General features: G+C 52.4%; 1 long non-coding RNA gene across 1 annotated transcript; it reads left to right on the forward strand.

Annotated features, from left to right (window-relative positions):
* The first annotated feature begins 15,551 nt into the window (after window positions 1–15,551).
* LOC110261435 (uncharacterized) lies at window positions 15,552–19,760 on the forward strand. The gene is made up of 3 exons (XR_014805122.1): window positions 15,552–16,015; window positions 17,644–17,785; window positions 19,521–19,760. It is a non-coding gene; the product is annotated as an uncharacterized LOC110261435 (long non-coding RNA).
* The last annotated feature ends 207 nt before the right edge of the window (window positions 19,761–19,967 follow it).

A 19,967-nucleotide genomic window follows, 5' to 3' on the forward strand; every position in this document is an offset into this window, starting at 1 on the left:
GAGGCCTGGGTGTCCCGGCAGGTTCATGACAAAACGGAGAGTAAAGGCCCAGACTTTTCTGATGCCTTTCTTCGAAGGCCGAGCCTTGCAGGGGCTGAACCAGAGCAGGAGGAAGGGCTAGATGCCCGCGCTGACAATGACACTTTTGTGAGCATGTGTGATGGGCGCTGTGAAGCACATCACATGCATTGTCACAGTGGGCTCTCCCGACAATCCTATGAGGTAAGATCTTCATCCCCACTTGACAGGTCAGGAAACTGAGGCACAGGAAGTTGGGGAAGCAGTGTCCATTGACCTCCAGGCTCCTGGACAGCACCTGCCTTTGGCTGTTCTGTGTCGCCAGCAGAGAAGCTGGTGCTTGGTGCCTGGCACTTGATCGAGGCCCTAGACGTGGTCCTTCCCTTTTCCTTACGTTGATTCTGCCCTCAGCCTTCTCCCCAAGAGGTCAGACTGTGAGGGCTGGAAGGCCAAAGGCAAAGCTCCACTCGCTCGTTGCGTAGATGGGGAAACAGAGTCTGACATGAGGGAAGGAACTTGCCACAGGGCAGGCAGAGAGAACCGGATCAATGGTCCATGGGGGCCCAGATGGCTCTCTGGGGCACAGGTGGGGCCGGGAGGGAGGAGGGACGTAGTCTGGTCCAGGACAAGGTCTGGCAGGCTGGCCCCTGCTTTGAAAGAGGTTTGGGTGCTGGGCAAGAAGAGCCTGGGAGAAGGAGGAGCACTTGGCAGCCGGGCTGCCCTAGATGCCAACCTTCCCAGCCCCTCACCCCCATGCCTGCCTCCCCGCAGGAAAGGCCAGGCCTGGGAGCTGGGACCTGGTCCCAATACTCCAGGAACTGGGGGAAACCCCTTCCTCTTCAAGCATCACTGAAATGATGGACAGGGGGCACCCACCTACCCGGCGGGGCTGAGGACAAATGAAGTAATTCGGGTGAAAGGCTGAAAGGCTGAAAACTTGACAGCAAGGGGCGTTGTTGTTATTTTTATTATTACTTCATCAGATAACTGGTTGGACGGCATTTTTCTCCAGTTGCCCCTGGGGGCCCTGGAGGAACAGCTTCAAATTGGGCTGGAGATCGCTGAGGATCCAGATCTGGATTCTACGCCAGCCCTGCCTGACTCGTGGGGCACCTCCAACAAGATCCTCTCTTGGTCTTTGTCTTGGCTGAGACGTTCTGTCTTGGTCTCTGGAGTGCTGTAGGGACAACTCTCAGCCTTGTAGGGGGTGGGAGAGGGGGGTGCCAGAGCAACAGGGGAGGGGAAAACCTGGCAGGAGGGGGTTCCTGGGAGACCCCCGGGTGCCTGAGCCAATGGGTTTCCTGGGTCTGACCCACTGGCTGACCCTTCGGGGGATAGGGCTGAAGGAGTTCTTCTCGCCTCTCCACTGAGGCCCCAGAGTGGTGACACGTGTCAGTGGCGGAGGGCCCCCGTCAGTAGGACAGAGGCTGAACTGGTCCAAGACACTGGCAGGCAGAGAAAGCTGGGAGAAGGAAAGAAAACACCTTTCCAGGCCATGGATCTGGGAGCCTAAGGACTTCTGCAAGGGCTGGAGGGATGGAGTGTGCACATCGCCACCTAGGCTCCGAGGAGGGTACTGCAGCTAAGCCGGGCTCCCTCCCTGTCTGCCCCAGCTGCCCTGGGCACCCCCTGTGCGCCCTGCCTGCTCTGGGGCCTGAGGACAGAGAGTGATGCCCACGTGAACCACCACCCCCGTCTTCAGGGTGCTCACAGCATGGATGATGGCTGACCTCGGAGGGAAGCTTGGTTTCCCGTGCCCGCTTTCTCACTTACCAGCTGACCATGACCTTGGGCGAGAGAGTTAACCTCCCTGGGACCATTCTCTCAACTGTGAAAAGGGCAACTATTTCCTCCCTTGCAGAGTCACTGGGAGCCTGAAGCGAGCCCTTGCCTGTGAACTACCCAGCACAGGCTCTGGTGCACGGTGAGTTTTTTCTAAGGGTCGGTTGTTTTTTTTTCTTTCATTTCTCTTTCCTTTCTAAGTAAGTCATAGGATGTCAGGAGAGCACTGGAAAAGAAGCAGTTTACTGCTTGGGGGAGTCAGGGAAGGTTTGTGTTGAAGAGAGAATATTAGAGAAGAGTTTTGAGGAACGAACAGAAGTTTCCTGGACATGGCAGGGCCCTGGGAAGGCAGGACCCATATCTGCCTTGGATAAGCCTTGTTTCCCCAATGCCTGGTATTTAATAGGAGCTCTAACATCTGCTGGATGGGTAAGTGGCAATCCAGGAGGCGGGGACAGCATAAGCAGAGGTGTGGTGGCATGTCCAGGTCTGGTGTCAGCAGTCAGCAATGCTTTGTCTATGAAAGGCCATGGTACACGTGAGCTCACCTGTCTGTGCTCGCTGGAGGACTGGGAGCTCCCCAAGGGCCGGGAGCACCCCAAGGGCTGGCTCTTGTTGCTTTTATCTTAACATTCCCATGGCCCAGCCACAGCCCAGCCTAGGGCATTGGGCCCTGGATTCCATACCCAAAGGGATCAAAGGCTGCCCCTCTGGACGATTTTCAGAATCCTTGTTTGGGATTTCCTACTGCGGCTCAATGGGTTACAGTCCCTACTAGCATCCATGAGGATGCGGGTTCAATCCCTGGCCTTGCTCAATTCGGCCTTGCGGTGAGCTGTGGTGTAGGTCTCAGACACCGCTCGGATCTGGCGTTGCTGTGGCTGTAGTGTAGGCCGGCAGTTGCAGCTCTGATTCAACCCCTAGCCTGGGAACTTCCATATGCCATATGTGTGGCCCTAAAGAGCAAAAACAAAAGTAAAAACCCAAAATGCTTGTTTGTGTGTGTGTGTGTGTGTGTGTGTGTGTGTGCGCGCGCGCGTTGTGGGGGCTGCTTTCCCATTATCCTCCCTCCTCTTCTGGGGACCCAAGAATAAAGCCCCAACATTTTATCCCACCTTTCTGGGCCCTTCCCAACTGGCCTCCTCCATTTCTCTGGCCCCATAAATCTTTGTCAAAGGAGGAAAGCTGGGCAAAGGTGGGGGTGGGGCTGGGACAGGGATTGCTGTTTTAGGTGGGTGGTCAGCGAGGGGGCCTCCTTGAGAGGGTGACCCTGGAGCAGAGAGCGTCTCCTTCATCAACAACCCGCTCGGGATCTGGGAGCAAAGCCTGTCTGACCCTGCAGGACGGGCGGGACATCCCGCTAGTGACCCACAGCCTTTGAGTGCCCCTTCTTCTTGGCTCCAGGCTGCCTGGTCCAGCCACCTTTGAACCATGTGAACTTGGACGATTTGATGAGCCTTTCTTTGCCTCGGTTTCCTCATCTGCTAAATGGGGATAAAATGGTACCTGCCTCCATGGCGGCTGTTGTCACTGATCACATCTGGCAAGTCCTGAGCACACCAGAAATGGGTCTGGATTCATCATCGGCATGATCGTGTTTATCTCATTTTTATTTTCTTTGTCCCTCTCGATGCACTGACCACTGAGCCTCGTCCAATCGTCTGGAAACGGAAATGGGAGGATCTTCCCAGGGAAGCTTGGGCAAGACCCGGGGGTGAGGACAGTGCTCTGCGGTCTTTCCAACCGCCGAGCGGGAATGGTGAGTAAGCAAGCCCTCGGTTATGTGCCAGGATGGGGCTAAGTCTTTTACAAGCATCATTATCTCATACAATCCTCCCCAAACCCCTGAAATAACCCCGCCTGACAGATAAGGAACCCCTGACTCGGGAACACTAACCTGGTTCTGACTCCCAAGGGGCCGAGCTGGGATTTGAACCCAGGTCAGCCTGACTCTTACACTCAACTGGAGAAATACCTTCCAGCCCACGTCAGTGTAACACTGGCTGAGAGCGCCATCCACCAAAGAGGCCAAAGTTTTTTCCCATGGATTGGAGCTGGAGCAGATCTGAGGGGGCCCGGGCAGCCCTGGCCTTTCTCAAGAGATGGAGGCATGTCCACTGCAGAGTTCCTGTGCCTAAATTCAACTGTACTCCTTTCGGATTGATAAGTTAGAGAGATAGTCAGATAGAGAGATAGAGAGATAGATGATAGATAAATAGATGGGCAGATGGATAGATAGACAGATGGATGGATAGATAGACACGTATATACGTACGTACATACATACATACATACATGGATGAGGGTAATTAGACACAGAGGACCCCTCTGTTGGCAGTTCTGCGATCCGCTTTGTGTGGAGTTGGGCCTGTGGGCATCCATGGGTTCACAGGCAGCCTTGGTTCCACAAGGCCCTTGTGAGCCAGTCACTGAGCTGCAGTGCTGCTGATTGAGACCATCTGTGGATGAGATTTGTCATATAAGGATGGAGAGGAGTATGCGAGGCAGAAGGGATAGCAGGTGCAAAGGCCCTGTGGTGAGCCTGAGGCTGGCATACCTGAGGAACAGAAAGAAGGCCAGAGTGACTGGTGTGGTGGGCATGGGGGAGCATGGTATGAGATGAGGCAGGGAGGTGAGCAGGGCTAATGGTTCTCAGCCTACCCCAGGGAGTGTTTTTTGTTGTCCCAAGGATGAGGGGACATGCCACTGGCATTTAGCACTAAGAGGGATAATAAATGCCCTGTGACACAGGAGTCCCACGTGAGACTGATATTTCCTCCATCAAGATGCAACAGATCCCATTTCATACCTACTAGCGCGGCTACTGTTAAAAAACAAGAGGCTAATAAGAGTTGGTGAGGATGTGGAGAAATTGGAAGTCTTGTGTGCTTTGGTGGAAATGTAAACTGGGATGACTACTATGGAAAACAGCAGAGCAATTCCTCAAAAAATTAAAAATGGAATTCAGATGTGATCCAGCAATTCCACTTTTGGTTATATATCCAAAAGAATTGAAAGAAGGACTCAGAGAGATAATTGTACACCTATGTTCACAGCAGCATTATTCACAAGAACCAAAGGTGGAAGCAGCCTAAATGTCCATCGTTGGATGAATGGATAAACAAAAGGCAGTCTGTCCATACAGTGGAATATTTCAGCTTTAAAAAGGATGGAAATTCAGACACATGTTACAATACAGATGGACCTTGAAGCCATTATGCTTAGTGAAGTAAGCCAGTCAAAAAAGATACATTCTGTATGATTCTACTGACATGAGGTACCCGGAATAGTTATATTCATAGGGCCAAAGAGTAAAATGGTGGTTACTCAGGTTTGGGGGGCAGGGAAAATGGGGAGTTTTGTTTAATGGGTGTGGAGTTTCAGTTGGTGAAGCAGAAAATATTTGGCAGATTGGACCCACAGTGATCTGAGCGTACTTAAAAATGACTGAGCTACACACTGAAAAATGGGTAAGAGGGTTAATTTTAGGTTGTGTATATTTTACCACAATTTAAAAAACCCTAAAAGAGTCTATCAGCTTTTCTCCTTGGTCAAGAGTTTGGATATTTTTCTGAGAGTAATGGGAAGGCATTGGAAGGGATCGCTATAATTATTATGTATGGAATTTGTTTATTTGTTTTGTTGAATCACTCTGGCTGCTCTTGGAGAAAGGAGGCTAGGGCAGCAGGAATGGATGCAGGACTGTCCTCCAGGACTGTCCTCCAGTCCCCCAGTCCTCCAGGTGGCTTGGAGCAGGCCGGAGACTGTGGTTGTGGTGAGACGTGGGTGGATCCAAGAGCAATGGTGGAGAGGGGTCAACAGGACCAGCTGAGGGATTGAATGGGAAGACAAGAGGACGTGTCCTGGGCGTGGGTTCTCTGCGCTTTTATTATATGCTCAGCACTTGCTGGAGAGATGACAAGGGGTTGGGGACCGGTCCCATGGGAAGTTAAGGTCTGACCAGGTCATATCTGGGCTGGGCCAGACAGTTGAAGCCTTGGAAGGATTTTGAGAGAGCATTTTGTCCATCCTCCTGCCTCCAGACCAGACACAGACTCAACCCTCTCCCCCAACCCCATCTCCAAGTGAGGGCGCACTGGGGGATCCCAGCCGTCCCCAGGTGTGCACTCAGGGGATCAGTGTACTGTACCCTGGTTAGAGGCCTTATTGTTTCCAAAAGGTTTTGTGGTTTTTTTTGTTTGTTAGTTTGTTTGTTTTTAGGGCCGCACCCTCGGCATATGGAAGTTCCCAGGCTAGGGGTCAAATTGGAGCTACAGCTGCTGGCCTCCACCACAACCACAGAAACTTGGGGTCCGAGCTGTGTCTGTGACCGTCACCACAGCTCACAGCAATGCTGGATCCTTAACCCACTGATTGAGGCCAGGGATTGAACCCATGTCCTCATGGATGCCAGTCGGGTTCATTACCTCTGAGCCACGATGAGAACTCTCCTAAGCCATTTGATCACCTTAGCATCCCTGAGTGGTCTGCTCCCCTCGCACAGTTGAGGGAACTATTGCGTCTCGGGCATGAGGAGGCGTGCAACTCTCTGGATGATGTGTCTGTTCTTAGCTTTAAAGACAGAGGAGCAGGAGAAGCAGGGGCTGAGGAGGAGGTGCTTGGCTGCAGGAGGCCAGGTTGGAGGTACTGTGTGGCGTGGCGTGGGGTTGAGGCCAGGTAATGGATGTAAAGTAGAGGGACCCTGGTGGCCTTAAAGTGACAGGAGAGCATTTCCTTGCTTTCCTCCCAGCAGAGGGCAGGGGGCTTCTGAGCCTTCCAGCTGCAGCCTCCTCCCAGGATGGGGGTAGGGGGGGTGCCTGGAGACCACCCTGAGTCCTGGCCCTGGGATGTTGCCTTCTTCCCACAACCCAGAAGCCAGTGGCTCTCTCCCCCAAACTGTCAAACCCAGGCATCCTGGGCAGGTTGGGCGCAATTTTCTCCAGTTGCACACAGGATCGGCCCCTCCTGCGCTTGGAGCATGCAAATGTGGGAATCGGAGGTGCTTTTAGATGCCTGACTCTCATCTCCGCCCTTTCAGCCAAGTCCAGGAATGTGTCTGGCTGCAGACAATTGGCGTCATGGATGCAGACCGGAGACTTCCAGGGCTGGGAGTAGCCGAGGGGTCCTCCCATCCATCCTCTTGCCTTGGGGAGGGGGGTTCCCCCTCCTCTGAGGACCAACCCAGCCAATGGGAAGGCTGTCTTTCCCCCACAGAGCTCCTCTCCCCTCCCTGGGCTTTCCTTCCTGTGGGGATCGGCCAAAGACCTCTTTCTGAGATCTGTGGACACGTTGCTTCTGCCTGCCCAGCATATGCATCCTCCCCCGCCCCCGCCTAATAGCAGCACCTTGGGAGCCTCTCTGCCTCCACCTGTGGGTCATTGATTTGGGTGGGGTTTACTGCAAGGGTGGGCCTGGGGTGCACACCTGGCCACTGAGAGTACCCCATTTCCCTCATCTGAGAGCTACCTTGGGCAGGTGCATGAAGAGGGGGTAGGCATGAGGTTGAAACAAAGCCAATGCGATTAAATTCGGGACGTCTCCTGTAATGATGAGGAGAGAGGTGCTCTCTTTCAGCCCAGGTTGCTATTAGGATCCAAGCCCAAAGCTACCATCATTCAAGGAGAGACGGATTCCTGCCGGCAGCAGCTGGCCAGGCACCTGGATCCAGCCATGTCTGAAGCTGTAGACCCATAGACATTTTAGTTATGCGAGCTAATGAATTTCCCTTCCTGCTTACTAAGCCAGTTTGCGTTGGATTTCTATTATTTACAGTGAAAGTGCAGCAAGAACCCCAGGTCGGTCCTTCTGCTGCAAAGCCTTGTCCTTCAGCCCTGCCTGTGAGTGTGCCGAGGGCTCTGCTAGGCCCTTAGCAGGAAATCCTTTCATTTCCATGAGTCTGCTGGTCAATCCCTGCACAGCATCTGTGTCTCCACTTGGACCCACCCTGTTCCTCTCCCTGTTTTCTCCCTGGTATAATGTGATTCAGAATTCTTTCCATCGCACGTGAGAGAATCCACATCATATCAGCTTGAGTGAAAAAGGGAACTTGATGGCCTGGGAAGTGGCTGGAGGAGGGGCCTGGGGGCTTGAAACCAGGGCTCATGGGCCCCAGGATTCTCTTCGTCCACCACTCACCTCTGCTTGTCTCTTCTTCCCTCTGGGGTTGTCTTCATTCTCTCCATTTTAAGGGGTAAGAGACTTGGCCAGCAGCAGCCCAGCTTGGCAACCTCTGTCCAAGGCAAGAAAGTGACCTTCTCTGGGAACCATGTCAGTCCCAAGGAAGGACCCTGACTGGCCTTGCTTGTGTCATGCGTCCACTCTTCCATCAGTCACTGCTGTCAGGAAAGTAGAGTACAATCGACGACCAAGTCTGGGTCGTGTGATCTTAGTGATTGGTGAAGTCCTGTTCAGGAGGAAGGACAACATCCCAGAGGAGATGGGGTGGCCAATACTGGACAAAGAACGGGACTTGGGGGCTGCTGGATAGAAAAGAGCAAGAGATGTCCACTTCAGCCACCACTCCCATTACCACCATTGCCAGCAGTGACTGAATCCCAGTATGGGCCAGAATCCATGAAGAATCCATTCACTCATTCCGCATGCATCAACTCTGCACCAAGCCCTGAGCTAGAGATGCAGTCATGGGACAAGTGCCTCTTGACACAGAGGGGGTCTCAAGGCCTAGTTCAGCCTAGAGAGGAAGAGCATCAAGGAGTTCCCTGGTGGCTCAGAGGGTTAAGGACCTGGTATTGTCATTGCTATGGCTTGGATGGCTACTGTGGTGTGGATCTGATACCCGGCCCAGGAACTTCTGCATGCTGCAAATGCAGCCAAAAAAAAAAAAAAAGCATTAAATGAGCCCTTACATTTTCCTGGAGTCAGAGCATCAGTAGGGGACACTAGGGTACTCAGAGCAGAGCCAGCTAATGTAGTTTTGGCCAGGTGGTCAGGGAGGGCTTCCAGGAGGAAGTGACAACTAAGTGGAGACCTAAAGGAAGAGTAAGAGGTGAAGAGGTGATGGTAAAGACTGAGACGATGGTCCAGGAGAGGTGATACTGGGAGGGCTAGAGTTTCCGCCCTGTGGAGTTCACGTGCTACGGGAGGACAGGGCAGGAATCAATTCCTTCATCTCTTCCTTCACTCGGTGGAGCATCATGGATGGCTGAGGTCCTAGGCTGGGCCATGGGATTTGGAGGTGAACAGCCATGGCCCCTTCCCACAGAGACTCCCATTGTGCTGAGGAGGCAGATGTGGCAGGCAGAAGATGGCAGGCCTGGGTCTGCATCAGGTGCCATTCCAGTGTTGGGCGCCTGGCCTGCCGAGGTCTTCGTGGACCAGGAAGGGATGATGGAGGTGAGGCGGCGTTGGGGCTCCTGGCTCTCGGCCGCGCTGCTTGCAGCATTCAAGTCCTGAGTCATCTTCCAGGCAGCGAGTGACCTCTCCATACCCCTGTCTCCCCCCAGCCCTGTGACCCTGGGCTGCGCACAGGACCAGGCCGTCCCAGGCAGGCGGCATGGGGGAAATCACAATATTGTCCCAGCACGCAGGAAGTGGGGAGGACAGGCCGCCGGGGTTCCGGGCCTGGGGGAGACAGCTTGCTGAGTGATGAGCTCGGAGCCAAGCTCTCCCTCCCTCCTGGGTCACCGATGCTGCCCGCCCGCCAAGGCTCTTCCTCCCCGCTCCAGGGCCCCCTCCCTGGACCTCCCTCCTACACATTCCCCCGGGGCCCAGGCCCGGGAGGGGAGATGCTGGTGAGCACTGTGGCCTCTCGGGCCCTGCCTCCCTCCAGGGAGGTGCAGGCTCCCCTGGGTTTCCCAGCTCCTGCGGGGCCAAACTGGCCTGCACCTCCACAGGCTGCTGGCCTTGGGAATAGTCCTGCCTCCCACTTAATGGATGGGGAAGCAGGCTCAGAGCATTCCATCCAAGCCAGTTCCATCCCAGCCAGGATTCAAACTCAGATCTCTCTGGCCCAACACTCAAGAGTCAGCTACCCTTGGTAGTGACAGTGGCATGAATGATAAGCCACTAACTGTGAAGCGATTGATCTCATGCCTCATGATGACTCTATGATGACTCGATGAGGGGTTCAGCTATTAACTTGACTTTAGAGATGTGGGGAGTACGGTCAGCGGAGGGGAAATCACTTTCCAAGGACACAGCCAGTAAGCAGCCGGGTTGGGGGGGGGGGGGTTAAACTGAAGTCTGTGTGATCCTCAGGTTGATGCTTTGTCCGTTCCTCCAGGCGATGGTGCAGGAGGCATTCTCAAAGTTCTGCTCAAACGCTCCCTCCCCCACCAGGCCTCAGGACTACATTTGGGATCTGTATTCCCACGAGTACCTGCATTTGCAAAGGGGTTCCCTGGGGCAGCCTAGCCCATAGCCTCGCCCTCTGGTGGTGGAGCTCTAGGTGGGAGTTGTTTGTGGGGCTGGGCCTGGGACTTAGAGGTGAACACCCAGCCGGCTGATGCATCAGGCTGGACCCAGAAGTCCTGCCATGTGGGTGGTAGGCAACCTCTAGGGAGGCAGTAGAGGTTGTTGAATCAGAGCTGCAGCTGGTGGCCTATACCACAGCCACAGCAACTCGGGATCCAAGCCGCATCTGCAACCTATACCACAGCTCATTTTCTACGCTGGATACGTCACCCACTGATCGAGGTCAGGGATTGAACCTGCATCCTCATAGATGCTAGTCAGGCTCCCAACCCGCTGAGCCACAACGGGAACTCCCAAAACCAGACTAGTTTTCTGCTTCGTACATTTTTTTTCTGTGCTTATATCTTTATTGTTATGACTTTGTGTTTGATTAATATTTGAAAAGTCCATGCTGTAGTAATTGTAATAAAGACTAAAATATTAAAAAATATAAAATAGGAGTTCCCATCATGGCGCAGCAGAAACGAATCCGACTAGGAACCATGAGGTTGTGGGTTTGATCCCTGGTCTCGCTCAGTGGGTTAAGGATCTGGCGTCACTGTGAGTTGTGGTGTAGGTCGCAGACGTGGCTCAGATCTGGCATTGCTATGGCTGTGGTATAGGCCAGCAGCTATAGCTCTGATTGGACCCCGAGCCTGGGAACCTCCATATGCTGAGGGTGCGGCCCTAATAAGACAAAAGACCAATAAATATATATATATATGTATGTATATAAAAGGAAAATTTATAAAATAAGGGGGGAAAACCCCCTGCTTATCCCAGGCTGCCACTGAGGATGTTGTCTGTTGTATTGCATGACCCTGCTTTGAGGAACCACAGGAAAAATTCACTTAGAATTCAGTGTAGGTGATTTGCATGAAGTCTGAGAAACCGATATATTTCGTATCATGGATACAGATTGTGTGTGCATGTGTACCTGGGTGTGCGCTTGAGTGTTTACTCGACTGTGACACACAACAGTGCAGGCCTCCCTGGTCCAGCCTACTTCCCCTGCTTCCCTCCACTGATTCCAAACAATAATAATTATCATCTATTGAGCACCTACTATGTAGCAGGTAAGATACAACCCCATACTAACCGATTTTCTCATTTCCCTTGTACCAAGGTGGAAACTGGCTTTCAGACCATGGACAATGTACATCATGGATTGCATTGATTAGTGATGTCTGCTATAGGCACAAGAAGGGAAGCACTAGTACATATGCCTCATATTTGTCTTTCCTCATTCATTCAGTGTATAAAATTGTATGTGTGCATATATCCTATTTAACCATTTAAAATTTCATAATCTGCTTTTGTGGAATAAGAGTTTGTTCAAATAAATAATCATAATTCAGTACAAATAATGATCAGGTGCATTCACATAGGTTAAATGACTATGTCCTCACTATATCCCTAGAGGAGAAAATAGGTGGGCCGTTACAGAGACAGAAACTCAAGTTCAGAGTCAGGACCTCTGCTAGCTCATAGAGCACCTTTGTGTGTACTAGAAAAATGTGCCCCTCTGGGCGATCACTGCTTGGTAAGCAGAGCACACGGTGGATTCACCTCATCACCCCAGGTGCCCTTGTGCAGTGCACAGTCTGAACCACCATACACAGCAGCCCTGTTCAGTGTCTTGCCAAATCCCACAGTTATATCCCTCACTCTAAATCCAGTGCTCGTTTGCACACAGCTCACAGACCACATGCTGGATCTAAGACACCCATTCAGGCTCCAGGACAGATGGTATTTGGTCTGAGGCTGAGTGAGGGGGTGGAAGGAAGAGCAGCGTTAACAACTCAGCCTGTGTTTGTGCCACAAACAAGCAAGATCACTTCTGGTGCCTGCCAGGTTCCGGCGAGGATGCTGGGCTATGAATAGTCCCAGTGAGGCCCTCTCGGAGGACCCGCTGGACTCCCCCGAGGCCCCGTCTTTGGCTTCCACCCCCAGCTCACTGCTGGAAAATCAGGGCTGAAGCCTCCTCCTTGGCGCCTCCATCCTGCACGTTTCTTCCCGCTCGCTTTCCGCCCAGGATTACCGCTGGGGTTGGGCTTCTGCACACTGCTGTCGCCTAGGCCCCCACACGGGAAGCTTGAAAAACATCTCTCTGAAAGCAGAGAAAGTGTGAACCTTCGAGAAGGAGGGTGTGGAAGGAGCGAGGTCCTCGGAGGAGGGGAAATTTACAGCATTCATTTGGCTGCTTCTGAGGACAACGTGAAGCGTGCGTGGACTGCCTTCCGGAGCTGGGCACTGGTATTTTGCTGCTTAACATCGGATGTCAACACTTCGGTGCCTTTGGAGATTGCCTCCCATGCCCCCTCCTTTGACAGGTGAGGAAACTGAGGCCCAGGCCAGAAAGCGACTTGCCTAAGGCCACCCAGCGAGAGAGCCCAGGCACCAACCACGCACCAACCGGCCTGTGAGGACAGAGTTACTATCCGTACCATACAACTGAGAAAATGGGTCAGAGAGCCCGAGTCACTTGCTGAAGGTCACACAGCACCGTGGTGAAGGGGACAGCCGTGTCATACACGGCCTTGGAATCCAAGAGTCCTGAGTTCTGCTACCACTGCCTGCTGGCCACGTGACCTTAGCCAAATTCCTATCTCAGAGCCTCAGTTTCCTCATCTATAAAATGGGGGTAATAACAGGTACTAACTATAAGGCTGTTATGAAGAATTGGTAGGATACTGCATGGGAGGTGCTTAGCACCGTCTTGGACCATATGGTGTTCGAAGGTAGTGCCACTGTCGGTATGATTGTCACTACCAACAGAATTGGGCAGCCAGAGCAGACACGGACTGGGTTGGTTGCCGGAGTCCTCCCTCTGCTTCCCCTGGTGAATGGTTCCTGCCCTTCGTGTGCCATCTTGGTGGTGAAGGTGGCAATGGGGCTAATTCTAGGTGCTCCCCTCCTTCCACTGGAATGGAGGGGGACACGCCCATCGTCCCCCTCCCCTGCCATAGCACACAGCCCTAAGTTGACCAGGTAACTGTGCTCTGCTGAGTCTTTGAGCCTTGAGTGGTGATTCAAAACCAGGCCACAACAGTTGGAATTTTTTTTTTTTCTTTGGAGTCACGGTTGTAGCAATGTCCAGATCAGCCTTCTCCTGCTACCTGAGCTCATTTATGTATTCATTGGGTGGCTATCCTAGGAGCAGCACCCTGCGCAAGACACTTGGCTGGAGCCCCCCAGGCACAGTGATACACATGACAGGCAGAGTCCCTGTTCCTCCTTCTCCATCTTCCTGAGCCCCCAGGGGCCCGACACTCCCGAACTCGCTTCTATAGCCTCCTGCAGGCTCAGAGAAGTCTGCTCTCCTTCTGGTCTCCCCTCTGCTTCTGTTGGCCAGAGCTGATGAGCCAGAGCCTGGCTGATTCCAGGCAGTGGCAGGAAAGCGCCTCAGCCTCACTGTCTCTGAGTCTGGGTGCTTCTCCTGCTTCCTGGTACCCACAGTTATTATCTCAGTGCCTGAGTCCTGGGGCCCCTCAGAGGGCCCTGGGGAGGATGAACCAGGTCACGGGGATCATCTGAGAACAGGCCTTTGAGATGCCAGAAAATTGCCCAGCACCAATAGTTTTCAAGCTGTGTTGTGAGAGCTTTGATGGTCAATGGTGGTACCTCAGGGGTTGTTGGGATGTGGGAGTGGTTGACAGGAATGTCAAGTGCAGGAGTTCACCTCCCCTCCCCACTAACAATCCGATTTTTTGGGGGGGGGTCTTTTTAGGGCCGCATGGATGTTCCCAGGCTAGGGGTTGAATGGGAGCTGTAGCCGCTGGTGTACATCACAGCCACAGCAACGCCAGATCTGAGCTGCATCTTCGACCTATACCACAGCTCACATCAACACCAGATCCTTTAACCCACTGAGCAAGGCCAGGGATCGATCCTGCATCCTCATGGATGCTAGTCAGAGTCATTTCCACTGAGCCACGACGGGAACTCCCCTACCAAGCCTATTTTAACTGAGTGGCTTTATTTCATGTAATGTGTAAGAAGCGTGGGCTCTGGAATGGCACTGCCTGGGTTTGAGTCCTCTCTCCACGACTTGGGAGCAATATGACCTCGACCAAGTCATGGACTCCCCTTGTTTCTCCATCTGTAAGATGGGAATAAGGATACTTCAGAGAGTTGCTGTCAGGGCTGAAGGAGTGCGTGCTATGAAACGCTCCATAAAGTACTGGCCCCTGGTGAAGAATATGTTTAATAATATACTAGCTACTGCTATACCTTCTCTCCATAATGGGTTTCATTGGAATATTCCATAAGGAAAAAGAAAAGATATTTTTCGGTTGCTTAAGAAATGGTTGAAATTCTCTGCCCCCCCTCCCCCACCTATGCTCACCTGGGCATGATCCTTACACCTACCTGGCTCTGGAATCTTTCTTTAGCACAGTTCTCCTCTGTGGAACTTTCCAGCTTTCAAAATTTCCTCTGGATCGTGAGAAGCCGTTTCTCACTGATGTTTGTATTCTGAGCCATTTCAGAGTGTCTGACCACATGGCCACGTGCGGAAGCAGGTGGCAGCTGCCCTGCTCCACAGGCTGAGCTCTCCAGGCAGCCGGTTCCTTCCTCCCTTCCTTCCTCTTTTCCTTCTCTTTTTAGGGCTGCACCTGTGGCATATGGAAGTTCCCAGGCTAGGGGTCAAATTAGAGCTGGCCTACACCACAGCCACAGCAATGCAGGATCGGAGCCACATCTGCAACGTACACTGCAGCTCACGGCAATGCCAGATCCTTAACCCACTAAACGAGGCCAGGGATCAAACCTTCATCCTCGTGGATACTAGTCAGGTTCTTATACCTGCAGAGCCCACAATGGGAACTCCAGGCAGCTAGTTTCTGGTCTTTTCTACAAGATGGTCCTTCAGTGCCAGTGTTTGGGAGGCTTGTTGGATCCAGCTTCTCCCTGGCCCTTGGGTCCTCCACCCATATCAGGGACCCTTCTCCCTATCTTCAGAGGAAAGAAAGAAACTCTCATTGGCCCCTGCCAGGCAAACTACCTCCTCTTCCTTTTGGTTTTGGGGAGGGAGATTTGGAGAGAAGTTGATGGAGAGCCATCCAGCCCATTTTCCTCAAAATTTGCCATTTTCCTCTCTTTGGCCAGAGAGGGTGGCCGGGGTGGGGGGTCCCATTGGTGGGTTAGGATAGTTCCAGCTTATATTCATCCAGGCTGAGCCTCTTGCGCTGACATCATTGAAACTTTAGGACATCCCTGAAATTTTAGGGGGCCCTAACCTAGTTTGATCCAGGAAGTGAGTGGAAAGGTCTAGAAGTCTGAGAATCCTGCCCTTATGCCAACTGCTTTCTCTTGCTGAGCTTCCATTCCCTTGTCAGAAATGCGCATTTGGGATGCAGAGCTGTCCACTTGTCATTTGCCAAGTTTTGTGCTTGGTGCTGGGATGCAAAGATGCCCCAACCGAGACCCCACTTTCCAGGAGTCAAACTGGATGGACAATGTGACCTGCGAATATGTCCCTGCCAAGGACAGTCACATGGAGTGGAGTGGTGGACACTGAGTAAGAGAAAGAAACCTAAGTAACTGTCGAGCATCGTGAAGAAGGGTGGGACAAGAGGGACATTTAAGAGAAATTCTCACCTTTAATGATGAGGAGTCAGGAGGTATGGTCTAAAGTTGACACATGAAGAAATAGAAGTGCTCTACGTGGATATATAAGGAGGAAACGACCAGAAAAACTATGACAAGAAATAATGCTAATCAATCCTCTGAGAGTTCACCACATACCAGGTGTTATTCTAAGTGTACATGGAGTCACCGGATCCTTAAACAATCGTACAAGGTAGGTGCTCTTATCATCACCCCCATTTCATGGATAAGGTTGTAAATGCTGGGATGTCTGACTCCCAGAGGCCTTATCCAATTCTTAACCATCAAACATTGGTGCTCTCAAAACTTCAGAAAAGTTTTCTGGATGATGTAGCTGGGATGGGAGACCTGTGAAAGAGGGAGAGATCATTTCTCTCCCGTCTTTACTCTTTGCTACTCATGTATTTATTACCATTGGCACCGATTACTTTGTTTCAACAATAAACAAGTAAACAACAAAGAGCAGGAATTCTGAAGTCAGAGAGAGACAGTTCTTGTCCTGGCTTTGCTACTTATTGGCTGTGTGTCCTAGGATAAAGTACTTAACCCCTCTGTGCCCGTTTCTTCATTTGGAAAATGAGAATGAAAAAAGCTCCCGTGGGGCTCAGTGGGTTAAGAACCTGATATAGTATCCATGAGGATGCGGGTTTGATCCCTGGCCTTGCTCTGTACGTTAAGAATCCAGCATTGCAGCAAGCTGCAGCATAGGTTGCAGATGGGGCTCTGATCCTGAGTTGCTGTGGCTGTGGTTAGGCTGGCAGCTACAGCTCCATTTCAGCCCTTAACCCAGGAATTTCCATATGCTGCAGGTACAGATCTAAAAAGAGAGAGAGAAAAGAAAAAAGCTGATAGAAGTGGGGAGGTTTTATGAAGCTAACGTATGTAAATTACTGAGCACTGGCCTGCAGTGAGCGCTCAATAAATGTCTGCTTCCATCAGGCACAGAAAAAGGGAAGCAGCTCCATTGGAGGGGGCCAAGGAAGGCTTCTCAGAGGAGGTGGTGTTTGAACTGGTTCTTAAAGAATGTATAGGATTGCTCTAGGTGGAAGGGCAGTTCAGGCAGAGTGAGCACAGAGACTTGGAGTTGCGTGGGGTGGGGGACCAGCACATTGTCCAGGAGGCCTGGAAGGTCAGATGGGAGCTGGTGGGAGAAGCGTCCGGAGGTCAGATCCCAGAAGATGGCAGGGCCTTATCATGTAGCGCCTTGAGGCTGAGTTGAATTTATCCTGAGGATAGCAGGGGACCCTGGAAGGTTTGAGCAGGGGGTGTCAAGTGGCAGAGAGACAGCTCAGCTGCCACAGGGAAAACAGGCTGGAGGGGAGACCCCAGAGCCCCTTGCTGTTGTCCAGGTGATGGGGCCCCAAAGAGGGAGATGGGATGTCAGCAGTGCCCTCCGACCCGGGCTCGGCAGTCTTCACTTTGGTCCCATCTGGTCAGGGTGGCCGAGCTGACCTCTCCCTCACAGCTCGAGGCCACCGCTCTGAAGGCCCGTGGAGCTGGCTGGAGAGGAGGCTGGCTCCAGCCTGCAAAGGGGAAGCAGAAATATTTGCTCAGCTGCAAAGACAAGCTCACGAGTCTTCCTTCCGCACGAAGGGGGAAGACACTGGCCTGGATGGGGGTCCACCACGGTCCTCCCCTCGCACTCCAGAGGTTTCCCCTCCCCCGCTTGCTTGGAGCCACCCAGAACAAGTGTCCTTCCTCCCCTCTGAGGTCCGAGGTCAATGACCATGACCCCCTTCTCCTTCTCTTCTCGAGGGGCACACACCCAATTCTGTCATCCTTCCTCATGTGACAGGGACTGACCTTTATTTTTATTTTTAGAGACAAGTCCAGATGCCGCAGTCATTGGTTCCCATCCATTTTCAACTGACCACCACAGACAAGGCGCCATCGGGGTTTAGAGCCAGGGCTTTGACGTGTGGTGGTCCAAGCTCGAATCCCAGTTCGGCCGCCGCGCTGCTAGGTGAGCTTGGTTGGGCAAGTCACTTAGTCTCTCTGTGTCGCACTGGGCCTCTTCTCTCAATAGGTACACAGAACTTCTTTCTCAAAGGGTTGTTATAAAGATGAAATGAACAGATATTTCTAAAGCACTAGGACCGTGCCTGGTGCATTGCATAATAGGTGCTCAGTCTAGGTGTTATTTTCTGTCTCTGACCACCTTGGTATTGCTTTAGCCTCCTCTATGGTGCAAGGCAGCTGTCCATTCGTTGATTGTCATGACCTTGACTTTTGGATGGGCAAACACCAAGAGGGCCTCGGCGATCCGAGCCTCCACTCTCATGCCTTCGGTCCCCCTTTCCTCTTGCACCGTATCTTGCTTCTCACCAACCAAGTACAGCAGAGGTGATGGGGTATCGTCTCCATGTTACAGTGCGTGAGATCCCAGCTTCCTTCCTGCTAGACTCTCTCCCTTGCTGGCTTGGATGGGGTGGGCTGCCATGTGGTGAGCTGTCCAAGGAGAGGCCCCCACGGTGAGAATGGAGGGTGGTCTCCACGGTCGGCAAGATAGCCCAGATGGAGCTGGATCCTGCTGAGAGCCACGTAAACTTGGAAATGGATCCTTCTGCCGTGCTGAGCCCCCTGCTCTGGCCAACACCTTGATTGCATCCCTCCAAGGATGCAGCCAAGCCCTGCCCAGACTCCTGGCCCACAGAAATGCTGATATAATACATGTGTGTTGTTTTAAGGGCACTGAGTTTGTTCCGCAGCAACAGATAATTTATTCAACTTCTGAAGGTGCATTAGGGCAAAACCCTAGGGGGCTGGCAGAATTGCAGATTCTTTAAAACAGCTGGTGTGGCAGCAGGGGGTGCAGCAAGAGGGCTCCACGAACAATAATAACTAGCAGGTATTGGAGTTCCTGCTGTGGCGCAGTGGGTTAAGACTCCCATTGCAGGGGCTTGGGTCACTGCAGAGGTGCAGTTTCAATCCCCAGAAGGGCACCGCGGGTTAAAGGATCCGCAGCCACAGTGTGGGTCGCAACCATGGTTCAGATTCAATCCCTGGCCCAGGAACTTCCATATGCCGTGGGTGCAGTCATTAAAAAAACAAAAACAAAAAAACCAATAGTGACTAGCAGTCATTGAATGTTTGCTATGTTCCAAACCTTTTTAGGCTCTGTTTCATCTTCACCGTGACCTTAAGACAGCTATTACCCCCATTAAACAGATGGTAAAACCAAGAGTCAGAGCAATTCAGCCACTTGCCCAAGGCTGAGGGGCGGAAGTCTCAGAGATTGGCAGACCCAGGACGGCTGAGATAAAGGAAGCCCCCCCACCCCCTTCCCCCAACACCATAACAGGGTCTGACTTCTGTGCAGAAGGTTGTGGCTGAGGTAGCAGGGTGCAGCAGCCAGCCAGGCCTGGGTTTGTGTTCCTGCTCTGCAGTTTGCCAGCGGTGTAAGCTCGGGCACGTCGCCACCCCTCTCTGAGTCCTTCTCTTTCTGAAATGTGACAATACTGTCTCAGTGATTAGATTTGTGCCAGAGACTGCTAGCTGCCTCTCATCACTCTTCATCTTTTTCCCCTTTATTAATAGACTCTCCTATTTGGCTGAGTGTGCACACACACGCACACGCATCCAGAGACTGCATTTCCTGGTCTTTGCAGTGAGGCAAGGCTTCTGGAAGTGAGTGGAAGTGAGGCAGCAACCTCCAATCATAGGCCTGTCCTTAATGCCCTCTTTCCCCTTCCTTCCAGCTGGAGGGCGACCCTAATGCTGGTGAGGTGGCATCTGCCACATCAATGAAGTTGACTCCCCAGGAAATTGAGGAGCAACAAGACAGAAGGCAACTGGTCCCCCTGGACTTTCTGTCTGCCACTGGACCTGAGAGAGAAGCAAGCTTCCCTTCCAGCTGGATCATTGTATTTCTGGGCCTTTTTGTTTCAGCAGCACTTATGTCTGTTACAGATGACAAATGCAAAGCCTTGCTAAGTGGCTGTGGCTGCAGCCCTGCATCCTGTGGGTAGGGAGGGATGAAGGTCAGGGGTGGGGCGGAGGGCCTTCTGTTGATCTGTCACCCTCTGTTGGGCACCTCCCAAGGTGGGGAGTAAGGGTTTTTTTATTCAGAGCCAGGCACACTCATGTCCCCAAATCAGATCCACCCTAGCTCAGGGGCCATTTTAGCAGCCGTTTTCTCAAACTGT

This window comes from Sus scrofa, chromosome 6 (genome assembly GCF_054392235.1).
Source record: "Sus scrofa isolate SSC_HxYL_T2T_F1_AM1 chromosome 6, Sscrofa_HxYL_maternal_Yorkshire_Landrace_v2.0, whole genome shotgun sequence".
In the NCBI taxonomy this organism is placed as follows: domain Eukaryota; kingdom Metazoa; phylum Chordata; class Mammalia; order Artiodactyla; family Suidae; genus Sus; species Sus scrofa.